At 39.4% G+C, this 15,261-nt stretch overlaps 1 protein-coding gene across 1 annotated transcript in view; it reads left to right on the top strand.

The window, feature by feature from the left end:
- The first annotated feature begins 296 nt into the window (after positions 1-296).
- FAM208B (family with sequence similarity 208, member B) overlaps positions 297-15,261 on the top strand; it is a 67,487-nt gene continuing 52,522 nt past the window's right edge. The window contains exon 1 of the mRNA XM_008569420.1: positions 297-433. The gene's annotated coding sequence lies outside the window, so the exon portion shown is untranslated. The remainder of the gene's footprint in view (positions 434-15,261) is intronic.

Here is a 15,261-nt window from a genome sequence, read left to right as displayed (position 1 = left end):
CCAGTCTCCTGGGGGACGCCTCAGTTCAGTTTTCACTTTCTCTCTCTCTTTTTTTCTTTCCTCCCCCTTCTCCTTCGGCTGTGGGGTTTTACTTCCGGTTGCTGGCGCCAGTCAGCGAGAAAGTCGACATGTTCCCTGAGGCGACTGGGCTCCCCGCGGCTGGTTGTGGCCTGTGACCCTGAGGGGACGGGCGCTGGTTCCGAGGCCTGGAGCCCGGCGGCGCGCCGTTGACCCCAGGCCCGATCCCCGCCGTGCGGACGGCGTTCTCCTGAGGAGGGGTTGCCCGCGGGAGGGCGGCCGGCGCCCAGCTCGGTGCACGTGTGCCTGGGGGCCGCGAGGGCCGGCAGGAAGGAGCGGACACCCTGGAGCAGCATGGAAAGGAAGCTGGGCGGTGATCGCAAGTCCTCCGGGGCGGCGGCCGCGCCGAACACAGGTACGCCCCCTCCCCACGTCCGGGCGCCTTGGTTGCGGATCCCGCTGGGAGGAGCCCGGCCCCCGGGCGAGCTCGCGGGGCTCGGCGTCGCGGGCGCGTCCTGGGCTGGTGGGTGAGGTAGCAGCGGGCGGCGTGGCCCCGAGCCCTGTGTGCTTGGCCGCTTTACGGGTGACTCGACCTTCTACAACCTGTGGCCAGTGTCAGTGTCTCCGACATCGGGACCTGGATTGTGTTACAAGCTGGTACAGGGCCTCGAAATTCGTCTTGCCCCTCTGACACCGAGAGTTCAGCGCGGCTTAAGCGTTTCGTTTGCGTCGCCTGTCAGGACAGCCTCATCCTCGGGAATAGGAAAATCAGTTCTTGGCTGGAGTTCCCCTCGTTGGGCTTGGACTGGCTAGGAGACCATTTCCTGGGGTTCTCTCTGAAGCCGGCTACTCAGCTTGCTTTCTTTAGAAACTTCATGGCAGCGCGTGACATTTTCTTGTTAAAGTAGAAGAGATCTGGCCGTAGCGAGGGTCATTTGGCAGCGAACTGTAGTAATGCGTAAGGAATGTTACAGTGGGTTGGTCGCACAGTGTCCGAAGGTGGCGCCGAGCAGCATTTCGTGGGAGAACGTGGCTGATGAACCTCAAAATTTGAAAAAGACAGTTTGAAAATTCTCAAGTTTCTCTTAATCATCACTTGTATATTTGAAATCCGTAAACTTAAATAAACTGCTCTTTTCTCCCTGTAAAATAAAATTAGCGTGGTTAGGTTATGAAAATGTATCCCAAACCCTGTAAAATAAAATTAGCGTGGTTAGGTTATGAAAATGTATCCCAAACCTAAGTGTTGTACCAGTACTGAGTATGGTATTGTAGTAACATCAGTGATCTCAGCGCCCTGTGTCCCCCTGAAAAAAGTATTAAGAGGCAAAAGGGTGTGTGTGAGATACTTAATATTCTAGGATGTGAAACTGGTGGTAATCCTACCTAGGAGATTTATAGAAAAGCAAATGTTTCTTAATAGTGTAAGAATACTCTTCTGTTGAAAACCTGCCTTGTAGAAATGGATAGCTGTAAACAATATTTCCAGAACTATACATCAATAAATAACGCAGGCCAGAAAAAATAAAAGTTGGCAGTGTTTCTACACAGTTATTTTAAGGGGGCTGGCCAGTTAGCTTAGTTGGTTCGAGCGCAGACTTGTAACAATTACTTTAAGGAAGAAAAGAGAACGTTTGAAATTTTGTGTTTTCTAATTCTCTTTAAAAAGAGATATATCATGAGCATTTCCTGTAGACCAAACATAGTTGCTTAAATGAATTAAAATCTGCAAAGTACCTAAAAATTTGCCTGAGACATAGTGTTAAATATAGTATAATATCTGTTTAGTATAAATAAATAAAAATTGCACGTATTTATCAAATGAGTCTCATTCTTGTATTAGTGACAGTTATTTTCGAGATATCCCTATAACTAACAACACTGCAGTGATAATCTTTTTTGATATTATAAACAGTACTTCAGGAGCTCATGATAGTATTTCTGTAGAATTAAGGTCTTATGAAAATACTGGATAATAAAGCTGCTAAATTGCTCTCAAATGATTGTACCCTTTTATATTCACTCTCTCAAAAGTTGTGTTTTGTCTCCCTGCTAGCCAGCACTGGATGGTAACAGTATTTTTAAAATATTTTACTCATCTTATTTTGTCATAACGTCTCATTTTAATTTTTACCCTTCTTAGTAAATAACAGTATTAAACATTTTTAGCCAGGTCGTGCCCTTTGCTGGTGTTTTTATTGAATATGAACTCTCTTCTTTGACCCACCTGGCTATTACCATACTGTTTTAATTACCATAGCTTTATAATACCAAGGTCCAGGGTTCAGATCCCCTTACCAGCCAGCCCCCAAAAATAAATAAACAAATAAGCTCAGGTTCTTCTTTTGCACTTTTCTTTCACATGAAATTAAGAACCATCTTTTTGAGTTCTATAGAAAACCTTGTTGGGATACTGTTTGTGATCACATTGAATTTATAGATTTATTTGAGAAGAGACATTCTTTTGAGTTTTTCCTTTTAGGATAATAGGTATGTCTCCCTGTTTCTTCTTTTAAAATTTTTGTTGTGAAATATGCCATTAATACGTAGTGGGTTTTTTTTAAAAAGCATATCTGTGTGTCCAGAGTAATAGAACATTACAAGTAGCTTAGAAATCTTTTGTATCTATGTATCTTTTTATTTTATTTTGATTTATCAGTATACAGTGTAGTTGGTTTTCATGTCCCTTTACCAATTCCTCCTTTTCCCCCTTCCTCTCCCTCCTCCCCAGCAATAAATCTTTTATTATCTACATAGTAAATATTCTCTTCTTGTCTCTAGTCTTTTCCTTTCCTTTTCACAGCTTCCCCAGTAGAATTGCGAAACTTGTGGATTTTTGGTAATTTGATAAGTAAAAAGTGAAATTTCTGGGACTGGTCTTTTGGAAGAGGTTGTAGAGCTATTACTACTCTTTCAGTTTTTTTCCATTGTTATTGCTTTGTTCAAATATTTCTTCCATTTAGACCAATGTTGGTAAATTATATTTTTATAGTTTTCAAATTTATTGGCATAAATTGTATTGATAATTTATAATTTTAGAAATCTTTTCCCTGTATTTGTAGTTATATCCTCTTTGTTCCCATTTTTTCTTATTTATTTTTACTAAAAGATTACTTATTTTATTATTAGTCTTTTCAAAGAAGCAACTTTTGCTGTTGTTGACTAACTCAATTGGCTCTTCATTTTTGTTTTTAAATTGATTTTATCCTAAGAAACGTGTGTGGGGTGTATTGTCTGTTTTTCTTGATAAGATTTTAATAACATTTAATTGGAGAACAATCTTGCTAATATTCTGTATAAAGATATACTACCCTCCTTGGCATGGTAAAATAGACCCTGTTTAGAACGTTTGATGCACGCCTCTCCCTCATTAGGAAAAGGAATATTCAAGACCCACAACTCCCACTTTGTCCAGTTGAGGCACCTACCTCATCACTGTGGATATCCCCTACTTATCCCCTACCATTTGGGATGGTATAGGAGGGTACTTCAGAAAGATTATGGAAAAATAGAACTAAAAGATAATGTGAATCTTTCCATGAACTTTTTGAACTACCCTCGTGTATCTTGGGGTGGTAGCAATAAAAAATTATCTTTGTTCTGGCTTGGATCAGATGTCATGCTCTCTTTTGTTGTATGTAATAATCAAAAGAATCCAAAAGTGGATCTTAAAATATAATTGTTCCTGAGAGAAATACATTCTTAGGATTTTCTTGTAAGAGACAAAATCCTTATAATAAATATAGTAATGAGTTTGATGTAACCATTTTATTACAGGCTGATAGTTAATGCTAAAACACAAATTCATAAACCCAGTTTGATGAGAAACCAGAACAATGGTCATTAACTTTATATACATGTTTTTAAAAGTCACCATATGAACTTTGAAATGATTCTAATAAAAATTTGCATAATCTTGAAAATAAAAAGTATGGACTCCAAAGAATTTGTTGACCTTTTTAGCTAGAAAAAAGTTGATAGGTGTAAGATTATAAACACAAAAATTTGCATAATCTTGAAAATAAAAAGTATGGACTCCAAAGAATTTGTTGACCTTTTTACACAGCATAGCTAGAAAAAAGTTGATAGGTGTAAGATTATAAACATCAATCTTTTAATCAAAAGTACTTTTTACAGTAGATTGGATTTTGAGTATGTTAATACAGTCTTCAAAAATTGAAGCAAGGTACAGTTGCTTCAATTACAAAAGTAAACAAGCTACAGTTAAACGGAAGTTATAGTACATAGATGTAATTCATTTTACTCAATGGATATAATCCCCAAAAAATGTTTTTAAAAAAGGCATTTTCTTTCCCACTCAATATACTAAATACCCTAAGTGAATTTACTATTTTCAATGGCACATAATTCATTATGAATTTAAATAATTTGCTTTAAGAGTTCAAGTTATACTATATATGTTCTATACGACACAAAAACTGATTTATAAGATCTAATTAGGTTTTCCTCTAGGAATTTCATGTGGGTGTTTTAGGTTACTTAGTTAAAACATACTGAGTCAGAAGTAAAGATGTTCTTAGGTCAGGCCAAATACTTCACCTACCCCCACCCAGCTCTATTAGTTTTTGTTGTTGTTACTGTTTTTCGGTGTTTTGTTAGGGCCTAGTGGGAGGGACAAGCACCTGGATCCCTATCCCAGGTGCTAGTATCAGCATTTCCTGAGAATATACGAAGTATTTAAAACCATATTCAGTCAGGCTATTATTTTTGTGAATTAAAAAACAAAGCCCCATGAAACTGTAGCTGGCGAGGCTGCATAGACGATGATGGGACAGTAAATTAGAATAAACTGAGGTCACTGTAGTGATAAGAACGTGGATTTCCGATTAGACCCAGGATTTGCAATCTGATATCCTTACTGGGTGCCTGTGGGCAAGATACAGGAAAATTGGAATACTTAAACCGTCCTCCTAGTGGGGTTACCGTGTGAGGTCTGTGAAGCCTAGGACGACTGCGCCCGCTCGGATCTGCTTTTATTTTTATTTTTATTTTTATTTTTATTTTTCTGAACGGGAAGGGTATCTCAACCCTCGGCACGACATCCCTATTTAGGATCCGAACCCGCGGGCGCCGCACTCTCCCGGAGTGAGTCACGGGGTCGGCCCCTCGTTTACTTTCAAAAGGCACCGCCCACTCGCGCCCTGAACCCGGCTCCTGTACCCACCTGCCCCTGGCACACTGGCCTCCGCCGGTGGGAGGGGTCTCGAGGGGCCGCCTGCTGGGAAGGGGCACGTCCCCTTCCCCCACGCACCATGAGGTAAGGAGGGGCGGGGCCCCCAGTCTCCCCACAATTGCTGTGGGACACCCCGAGAAGGCTCTGCGTGAGGTGGTTCCTCTGGCTCACCTGCAGAGGCGGCTTATCTTGCAGTGCTGGGTGTGAAGGAGACCAGGAAAATGGGCCTATTCTGTATAGTGTCTTACCTTCAGGTAGCGGTGTACGGAGTGAAGCTTTGGTAGGGCCAGGTCAGATACCAGCCACCGAGAGAAGGTGGGTGCCTTAGTTTTTGTTCCTTTTGTGCTTGATTATCTTGACTTCAGAAAATATTTACACTTCTGTACATGGCAAAACTTTTAAATGATTTTTTTAATTTCTATGAAAATCGTACATTTCTCATTCTGTAGTATTTTCTGCTTTAATTAGGGATGCTTTGTCATATGAGTGTTTTTGTTTTGACTTACAGGAAATATATTTCTATTTATTTTTTCTACTTTTTCTTCATTTAAAAAAACTATAGCTTGCTTCTACTTAGGGCTATGAGAGATCTTTTTTCCATAATGAAAAATAGCTTTTTTCCCCCCAGATTATATTCTTATTTAGAATTTCAGATAATATATAAATTTGCTTTAAAAAATTACCTGTATTTGACCCACTCAAAGATAATTTCATTTTTTATTATCTAAGTGTGGTGCTAGGAGCTCTCCTGCACACCGGGGGACTTTGATGAATAAGATAAACAGAGTCTACCTCTATGGACCTTACATTCTAGTGGGGAAGATAGACCTTCCCCCTCGCAAAAAAAAAAAAAAAAAAAAAAAAAAAAAAAAAAAAAAAAAAAAAAAAAAAAAAAAAAAGTAAATTGATGAAATAATTGCACGTGTGATGAGTGCTTTAAAAAAAACACATATGCTAGGTGGGTTTCTGAGATTATGTGAGGGGATGACTTCTAGGTTTCACTAAAGGGAGCTCAGCCATGGGCAGAATGGGAGAAAAAGCACTCCAGTGAGAAATAACAGCACGCACAAAGGCCTCAGAAGAGGAAAGAGCTGGAAATGAAAAGATGAGCATAGCTGGAATTTAGTAGTAAGTCAGGGGAAGGTGGAACTAAATTATACTTGTCCATGGTAGGGAGTGCATGTTGTGTTCTGAGAGCAACAAGAGGCTACCGAAGTGTTTAAGTAGACAAAGTGATCTGGAAAACTAATTGATTTTCATTAACTAAATATTTATTTGAAACCCTACTGTGTACCAGGCACTATTCTGAGCGCTGAGGATGCAGCATTGAAAAGGATAAAGTCCTTGTCTGTATTGATGAAGTGAATAATCTAGTGGTGGGAGGATAATCAGATAAACAAGAAAGATATCAGATATTGACAAACTTTATGCTGTTATTTACACTGTAGTGTATATTCTTTGATACTTGATATATATATACGCATGCTTCTGTATGCATGCATACTTTTCCCTAAACAATTTATGGTAAGAAATTTTCTATGTTGTTAAATAAACAGCTTTTATTTTAGATTAAGTATGGTAAAAAATAACATACACAAATGAAAAAAACACTGTGCAGCAACAAAAATATACATACTATAAGGCATTTGCTGGGAAAGAATTATATAGTAACTTCTTTTGGCAGTGTGACATGTGGCTCTCATACCTCATGCCAGACCCCAACAGCCCCTTTGTGATTTTTTTACCCTGATTTATTAATGTGGTTAGGTAAGTTTATAGATTTATTTATTGAATCATTTCTTGCATTCCTAGAATGAACCCTAATTGATGCGTTCATAGCAGTATTATTCATAATAACCAAAAAATGAAAACACTGTCCAGAGTAATGAGAGTTAATCAGAAAAGATAATCACCAAGCTATTCATATGGCTGCTTCCTTTAAAAGAAAATTTCGAAATTTTTTTTTTTTTTTTTTAAGATGGCCGGTAAGGGGATCTTAACCCTTGACTTGGTGTTGTCAGCACCATGCTCACCCAGTGAGCTAACCGGCCATCCCTATGTGGGATCCGAACCCTTGGCCTTGGTGTTATCAGCACCGCACTCTCCCAAGTGAGCCACAGGGCCGGCCCCCGAAAATTTCGAAATTTTGATTGGCATTTGAATCTCCCACCATTAACTTTGTCATAAACATCACCAGTAGGTGGCAGCAGTTTCCTGTTATAAAAATACAGTAAGTAGCTAAGACAAAGAGTAGTGTTTTTTTTTTTTAAAGATGACCGGTAAGGGGATCTTAACCCTTGACTTGGTGTTGTCAGCACCACGCTCAGCCAGTGAGCTACCTGGCCATCCCTATATGGGATCCGAACCCGGGGCCTTGGTGTTATCAGCACCGCACTCTCCCAAGTGAGCCACGGGCCAGCCCATGAATGCATTTTTTAAAATGTGGTATATCCATAAAATGGAATAATATTTGGCCATAAAAAGTTATGAAGTATTGTACATGCTTCAACATGGATGAACTTCAAAACCATAATGCTAAATGAAGGAAACCAGTCACGAAGGACTACATATTGTATGATTCCCTTTATTTGAAATTGTCTGGAATAGGTAAATCTATAGAGACAAAAAGTAAATTAGTTGTTGCATAAGCCAGGGAACAATGAGGGGTGAGGAGCACAGCTAAAGGCGTACAGGGTTTCTTTTGGGGGTAATGAAAATATTCTAAAATTGATTGTGGTGAAAGTTGCACAATTCTGTGGATACACTAAGAGCCACTGAATTATACACTTTATATGGATGAATTGTATGCTTTGTGAATTGTATCTCAATAAAGTTGTACTAAAAAATAAAAACGAAGCATGAAAGTTGTGGAGAAGGACTAAAAAGCGGAAACACAAAAACTTAAGGAAGAGACAGCCCAGACATCAGTAGTATATGAAGTGGGAACCAGCAGAATAGAAAAGAGAAGAAAAAGATTAACTCATTTCAGAAACAAAGATTAAATTGTAGGTATACAAGGGAGACTAGACACTGTGGCAAAGGTCATAAGGACAGAAAGGAAGTTTTATGATATGTAAATTTACCACAATTTTAACAATACAATAAACAAAAAAGATAGACATGAGAAAAGTAAATAAAACAGATATTTTTTAAAAGTAAATTATAGATAAGGGTATATATAAAAGACAGCCAAGAGAGATCCAAAATACACAAAACTGGAGCCTCAAAGAAGAAAAACAAAACAATGCAGTAGAACAAATATCTTAAAATATATATAATTCAAGGTGTTTCTTTTCCTTAAATAAAAAAAGATTTGAATATATTGAAAGAACATATGTTCTAGGGAAAGCTGGCCCAGCATTGAGACATATCCTGGTAAAACTCAAAAGATCATATACTAAGGGAAGGAAAATCAGGTTGGGGCAGAACAACAGAAACATTCAACACTTTTAGAAAGCAGTAGAGGACTAGGAACTGCATGCAAACTACTCAAGGAAAGAGTGAGCCAAGGATCTTTTTGTCCTTTGGGTATAAAGACTACTGACTGGTAGTTTTGAACATTGAGGTTTTCAAATCTTTTTTTACATGAGCCTTTCTTAAGGAAACATTTAGAAGGTAAACACCACCTGATCTGTAAATAAGAAGGGAAACTTTAACCACTAAAATCTCAAGAATTGACTGGAAGGTATTATTAGAAATCATTGTCTTCCTAATTTTAAAGGGAGTACTTTAAAATTCCTAAATTATATATGTAGGCTGTTTTCTAGATATCTGTTTATAAAGCAATATATTTACTACAAATTTTCTTTTTAATCATGAGTGTCTATTGAATTTTATGAAGTACTTTTTCTATATCAGGTCATAGGTTTTTCTTTAATCTTAGCATGGTGAGTTTCATGAATAAATTGTCTAATGTTAAACCTTCCTTGAATTACTGGCACAAACCTTACTTGATCATGTTTTGTATTATGTATAATATATATTGCTAGTTTAGGTTTTGTGATGTTTTTTAAGATTTTTTTGCATATATTTTTATTGGTGATATTGCCTTAGAATTTTTTTTTTTTTAAAGATGACTGGTAAGGGGATCTTAACCCTTGACTTGGTGTTGTCAGCACCACGCTCTCCCAAGTGAGCTAACTGGCCATCCCTATATAGGAATCTGAACCCATGGCCTTGGTGTTATCACTCTCCTGAGTGAGCCATGGGCTGGTCCAAATTTTTTTTTATAATTGTCCCTTTCTGATTTTTCTGTCAAGTTTGTGCTAGACTTCTAAAATAACTTGAAAAGATTTTTCTGTTTTTTGTTCTTGATGAAAAATTTTATGTGGGAAAACAACCTTAAACAATTAAACAGCTATATCAGTTATTTAATATTCTGGTTTTCTATTTTTCTTAGGTAGTTTTTGATAAATTTTTTTTTTAAAGAAAATGTAATTTTATTAATATTGTTTTTTACATTCTATGATGTTGTTGCAGAGCAGTTGGGAGGAAGGGGGAGAGGGGAAAGAAAATGGGATGGAAGACAGAGGAAGGAGGAGAGGTGGGATTAAGGCCTGTGGCACTCCCCTCATTCCCACAGGGGAGACCAGGGGGCTTCCATTGGTGGCTTGGTCATTGCTGCTGGGCTGGCTGTGGGTATTGGGGGGTGTGGCCGAGGGCCCCCTCCACCACCACCGTGGCTCAGGAGGCCTGGGGCACTTACTGTGGCAGCTCTGTAATTACCTCTGGGCTGCCTGCAGGTGTCGGAGGGGGCGTGGCCAAGGCCCGAGGCCCCCGACTACCTCAGCTGGGAGAGCCTGGAGAGCTAGCTTCCTGTGGTGGCTTGGTGGTCGCTGCTGGGCTAGCTACACGTTTTGGGGGGTATGGCCAAGGTCCTCATCCCCCACCTTTGGGATTGGTTGCGGGTGTTGGAGGGGCATTGCTGAGGCTCCCAGCCCTCCCCTCTTTCTGGCTAGGTAGCCCAGGGGACTTCCGGTCCTTCTAGGTGTTATAGGTGTTCTTTGGTGAAATGAGTGAGACCTTTACCAGTTAATATGAAACTTTGTCTCTGGTTGCAGATACTTTGTTTTTTCTTTCATTTCTATTTTGTATTATTTGCTGTTCCCACCATTTAAACTCTGCTAGAACTAATTTGTCCTTTGCTTACTTTTATAATGGGGGAGCTTCCTTTGAGGACCAGTACTTGAGCTCTGTGGTTGAGCTAAATTGCTGTTTTGCTGCTGATTCCCTAGGGAGGGCATTTTGTGCAGCTCAGGTTTTAATGGTTTACTTTATGTAGGTACTTCCAGCTCTCGAGATATCCGGTGCACCAGGGTTATGTAGAAACTCTGGTCTGGGCCTGAGACTTTTCATTGAACTGCCCCCTCTGCAATTCTGTATTCCTGACCAGTCTCCTCTGAATGGTCCTTTGCTGATTGGGGGGCAGATCAGCTGTCCTTGCTGTGCCCCAGTGTTCTCCTGGTGGGCCCCTCTCCCCCACCACCCCTGCTGCAAACACTTCCCATGGGATGGGCCCGTGAGCCAGTCCCTTGCAATGACTCACCAGCCTCTAGGTGGCTCCTTTTTTTCAGCTATTGTGACTCCTTGCTCCTGTGTGGGTCCATGGGAACCCTATTAGTGGTCTTGCTGATCTGGGGGCCACCATGGCCCTCTTCTCCCCTCCCACCTCCAAGCAACTTCATCTGAAGGGCACAGCTGCAGCTTTTGCTGGCTCCTGCTCCATGCATTCAGCAACTCCAGCCAGGACACAGCTGAGGCTCGAAATGGTCAGAGTGGTTTTTTCTTTCTCTCATCTCCCACATTTTACTCTGCCTTCTCCCACCTTCGTGCACTCTGTAGGTCTCTCCTCCTCTTCCCCTGAGCTCTAGTAGCCCCACTTGCCTGTCTGTTGGGAAAATATAGGAAAATGGTCAGGGCCCCTCAGATGTTCAGAATCTTGCCGAGCATTTGATGTAAATGTCCACGTGCACCCAGGTGTTCCTTGGTTATTATCTAATGTAATTGCGCACGTGCACCCAGGTGTCTTGGGTTATGGACTTAAGTATAAAGGATGAGTGGCTCTGATCCATGGTGCCCCCCATCCCCGGGATGGTCTTGTCTGTCAACGGCTCGCAGGATCTTTTCCAATTACCTAGCATGGACCTGCATGTGAGGGGTCTGAGAACACAGCCCGGCATGTGAGGGGTTTGTGACCCAGTCTGTACAATGTGTTCGAAGGGTCTGAGCCCTAACTTTGCACTGTCGTTGCTTTTTTATAATTGTAAATTGGTTGATTTGTGGGAGAGAGTGACGCTGGGGACTGTCTATTCTGCCATCTTGACTGGAAGCCTCCAATTATGTTATTTCTAGGAAATTCTCTCATTTTATCTATGATTTGAATTTTTGGTCTTAAAATTGTTTCTGTTACTCTTTCATGATTTATAGTATCTAGAAATCACACTCCTTTTTATTCCCAGTGTTGTTTTACTGTGCTTTGTTTTGTCCTTGATTTGACTGGAGATATATCAGTATTTTTTTCTTCAAAGAATTAATCTTTTTTTCCCTGCCGTCAAGCTACACAAATAGGCCAGTTGTCGGGCTGAGGCAATAGCTAAGCTAAAGCCAAAAATGTTTCATTATTTTAATTATACTAAGTTTCCATTTATATTGTCAGGGCTACCATATACCCTTCAAACCCATTGTACAGACTGGGTCACCAGACTCCTCACACACAGATCCACAAGCGAGGTTATTGGGAAAGGTCCTGGGATCCATTGGCAGATGATATGAGCTCGGTTCTTAGCAGCAGCAGCAGCAGTGGTGGTAGCCTCTCGGGGGCACTGGCAGTAACAGCTTGCAGCAACAGCCTCCAGCAGAAGTAACGGCCTCCCTGTGGCCCCCCCAGGGGCATCCCGGGGACAGGAGGGAAGGTGTGGGCACTGTGGATCAGAGCCATTCATCATTTATACTTAAGTCGTTAGGGACACCTGGGTGCACATGCATATTTACAGCAAATGCTTGGCAAGATTCTGAACATCTGAGGGGCCCTGATCATTTTTCTTTATCTTCCCAACACCTACTCCTGTGCTTTTTTTCTTCTGCTTAATTAGTATCTGATCTTCTCTTTATTTCCTTCCCTTATCTTCTTTGGATTTACTCTGTTGTTCTGTTTTCTAAGTTCCTGAATTGACTCTTTAGCCTGTGGATTTTTAAGTGTTTTTCTTCTCTGATATGTATGTTTAAAACTAGCCATTTCCTTGTAGATATTTTATTTTATTTTATTTATTTTAAAGATGACAGGTAAGGGGATCTTAACCCTTGACTTGGTGTTCTCTGTACCACGCTCTCCCAGGTGAGCTAACCGGCCATCCCTAGCCAGGGATCTGAACCCATGGCCTTGGTATTATCAGCACCACACTCTCCCAAGTGAGCCACAGGCCAGCCTTTCCTTGTAGATATTTTAGATGCATCTAACATAGATGGTGTTACATTGTGATTAAGTTCATACTATTTTAAATTTTATTGTAATATATTCTTATTTTACTTATGTTTTTTTTTTTTTTTTTTTTTTTTTGGTAGCTGGCCAGTATAAGGCTGCACTCTAACCAGCTGAGCTAATTGGCCAGCCTGTTTATGAATAATTTATAAGTAGGGTTTTTGTTTTTTAAATTTTCAAACCTGCAGCTCTTGAGAGTAACATTTAAGTATATAGTTTTACTTGATTTTGTTAGCGATTGTGTTTTGTACATTAGCAATTTTTATTTAGTCTGTAGGAATTTCCCTTATGGCAAATACATAATCAGTAGGGTTTCGTTTTGGTTTGGTTTTGGGTTTTTTTGCTCAACTTTATTAAGGTATAATTTTCATACAATAAAATGAATACATTTTAAGTATATAGTTCAATGAATTTTGGTAAATGTATACTCCATGTAACCACCACACCAATAAAAATATAGGCTGTTTTCATTATTCCAAAAATTTCCCTTATGCTTATCCCACTTGCAGCCAACTTCCCTATCCCTACCACCTGCCCCAAGCAGCCACTCACAGGGTTTTTATCACTGTAGGTTAATTTTGCTTGTTCTAGAGCTTCATATATCTGGAGTCCTATAGTGAGTACTCTTCTGTCTGAGTTCTTTTGCCCAGTTTGGTTTTGAGGTTCATTCATGTATGAGCAGTTTTTCTCTATTGCTGAGCAGTATTATGTTGTATTAATATACCATATTTTGTTTATCCATTCATCCACTAATGAACATTGGAGTTGTTTCCAGTTTCAGGCTACTATGAATAATGCTGCTCTGAACATTCATGTGCACATCTTTTTGTGGATACATTTCATTTCTCTTGGGTAAATAGGAATAGAATTGCTGGGTTATATGGTAATTGTATGTTTATCTTTGTAAAAAACTGACAAATTCTTTTCCCAATTGACTATATAACTTTATATTTCTACCAGGAATATAAGACAATTCATTTGCTCCTCATCCTTGTCAATACTTGGTATTTTCAGTCTTTTTAATTTTAGCCATTTTGGTTAGTTAGTAGTAATATTATGATTTTAATTAGCACTTTCCTAGTAACTAATGATGTTGACCATTTCCCCATGTGTTTAGTTGCAATTAGTATTCTTTTGTGAAATGTGTCTGAGTTCTGTATATATTCTAGACAGAAGTCCTTTGCAAATATTTTTTCATAGTGATGCCTTTTGAAGATGAGAAGTTTTTAATCTTCATAAAGTTTGAATGTATCTGTTTTTCTTTTATGGTAACTAATTTTTGTGCCCTATGAAAACTTTACATACCCCATAATCAAGATTTTTTTTTCCTTTTTTTTTTTTTTTTTTTGGTAGAAGCTTTATACTTTTAGCTTTTATGTTTAGGTCTGTGATTAATTTCCAGTTAAATTTTATGGTTTGAGGTAGAGGTTTGTGGTTCATGTTTGTTCCTATTTTAGTTGTTCTAGCACCATTTGTTGTAAAGATTTTTTTTTCCTTATTGAATTAGATTGGCAGTGTTGATGAAAATTAGTATCTGGACTCTATACTGTTCCTTTGATCTGTATGTATTATCTTTACATCAATACCATATGTCTTGATTACTTTAGCATTGTAATAATTCTTCAAATCAAGTAGTGAGTACTTCAACTTTGTTCTTCTTCCAATTGTTTTGGCTATTCTAAATCCTTTGAATTCCCATGTAAGTTTTAGAATCATATCATCAGTTTCTGCAAATTGGCATCCTTCAATTCCCCAGCAAGGTCACAAAACTAGGCAGTCGTATCAGAGAGCACAAGTCCAGATTCAAGCTGGAGGACTTAATGCTCCATGAAGGATGTCTCCACAAAAAAGGAAACTGCTCAAAACACACAAACAAAAAAACCTTGATCTGTCTCTATCCAGAGGATATTTTTAGTTCTCTAACTGAAATTTAAGGAAGCAATTTTAAATTCAGAAAAAACAAAACATGGCATAAGAAAGGAATTTGACTACCCAGTATGGCTCAGCCATGACAATACGTACGGTTAAGTATGTATGACTCACGACATTGAATACCAATTTAACAAAAGTAGTGATATACTATGAGAGGATGAGATGGAGAAGTGTGAGGGTTTTCGTGAGGCATGAGGGGGGTGTCATTAAAGTTATGTCTGGAATTTATACAACTATTTTATTGAGAAACATTGAGTTATACCAGAAGATACAGTTTAAGTTGAAGGTGGTTGGCAAATTGTTGTCTGGCACAAAGTAAGCACCCAACAAATGTTAGCCATTGTTGTCATTAATAATAGTAGTAGCTTCCTTGCTAATAAATGCTTAGTAGGATAAATGTCTCTATGCATGGCAACACATAAAAATGGGATTTGGATACCTTATCTAGTGCCAATGAACAGTGCCTTGAGCATAACAAGCCTTCAGTAAAGCAGTTTGTATAGTCACCGACAGTGTTAGAAGTGAAAGGATCCTGGGCCGACCCGGTGGCGCACTGCTACAGTGCGCCGCTTGGGAGTGCGGTGGCGCTCCCGCCGAGGGTTCGGATCCCACATACAGACCGGTTCCCGCTCACTGGCTG

This window comes from Galeopterus variegatus, unplaced genomic scaffold (genome assembly GCF_000696425.1).
Source record: "Galeopterus variegatus unplaced genomic scaffold, G_variegatus-3.0.2 Scaffold493, whole genome shotgun sequence".
Classification (NCBI taxonomy): Eukaryota; Metazoa; Chordata; class Mammalia; order Dermoptera; family Cynocephalidae; genus Galeopterus; species Galeopterus variegatus.
The sequence above is the reverse complement of the archived record's forward strand: the minus strand, read 5'-3'. Positions and strand labels throughout refer to the sequence as shown.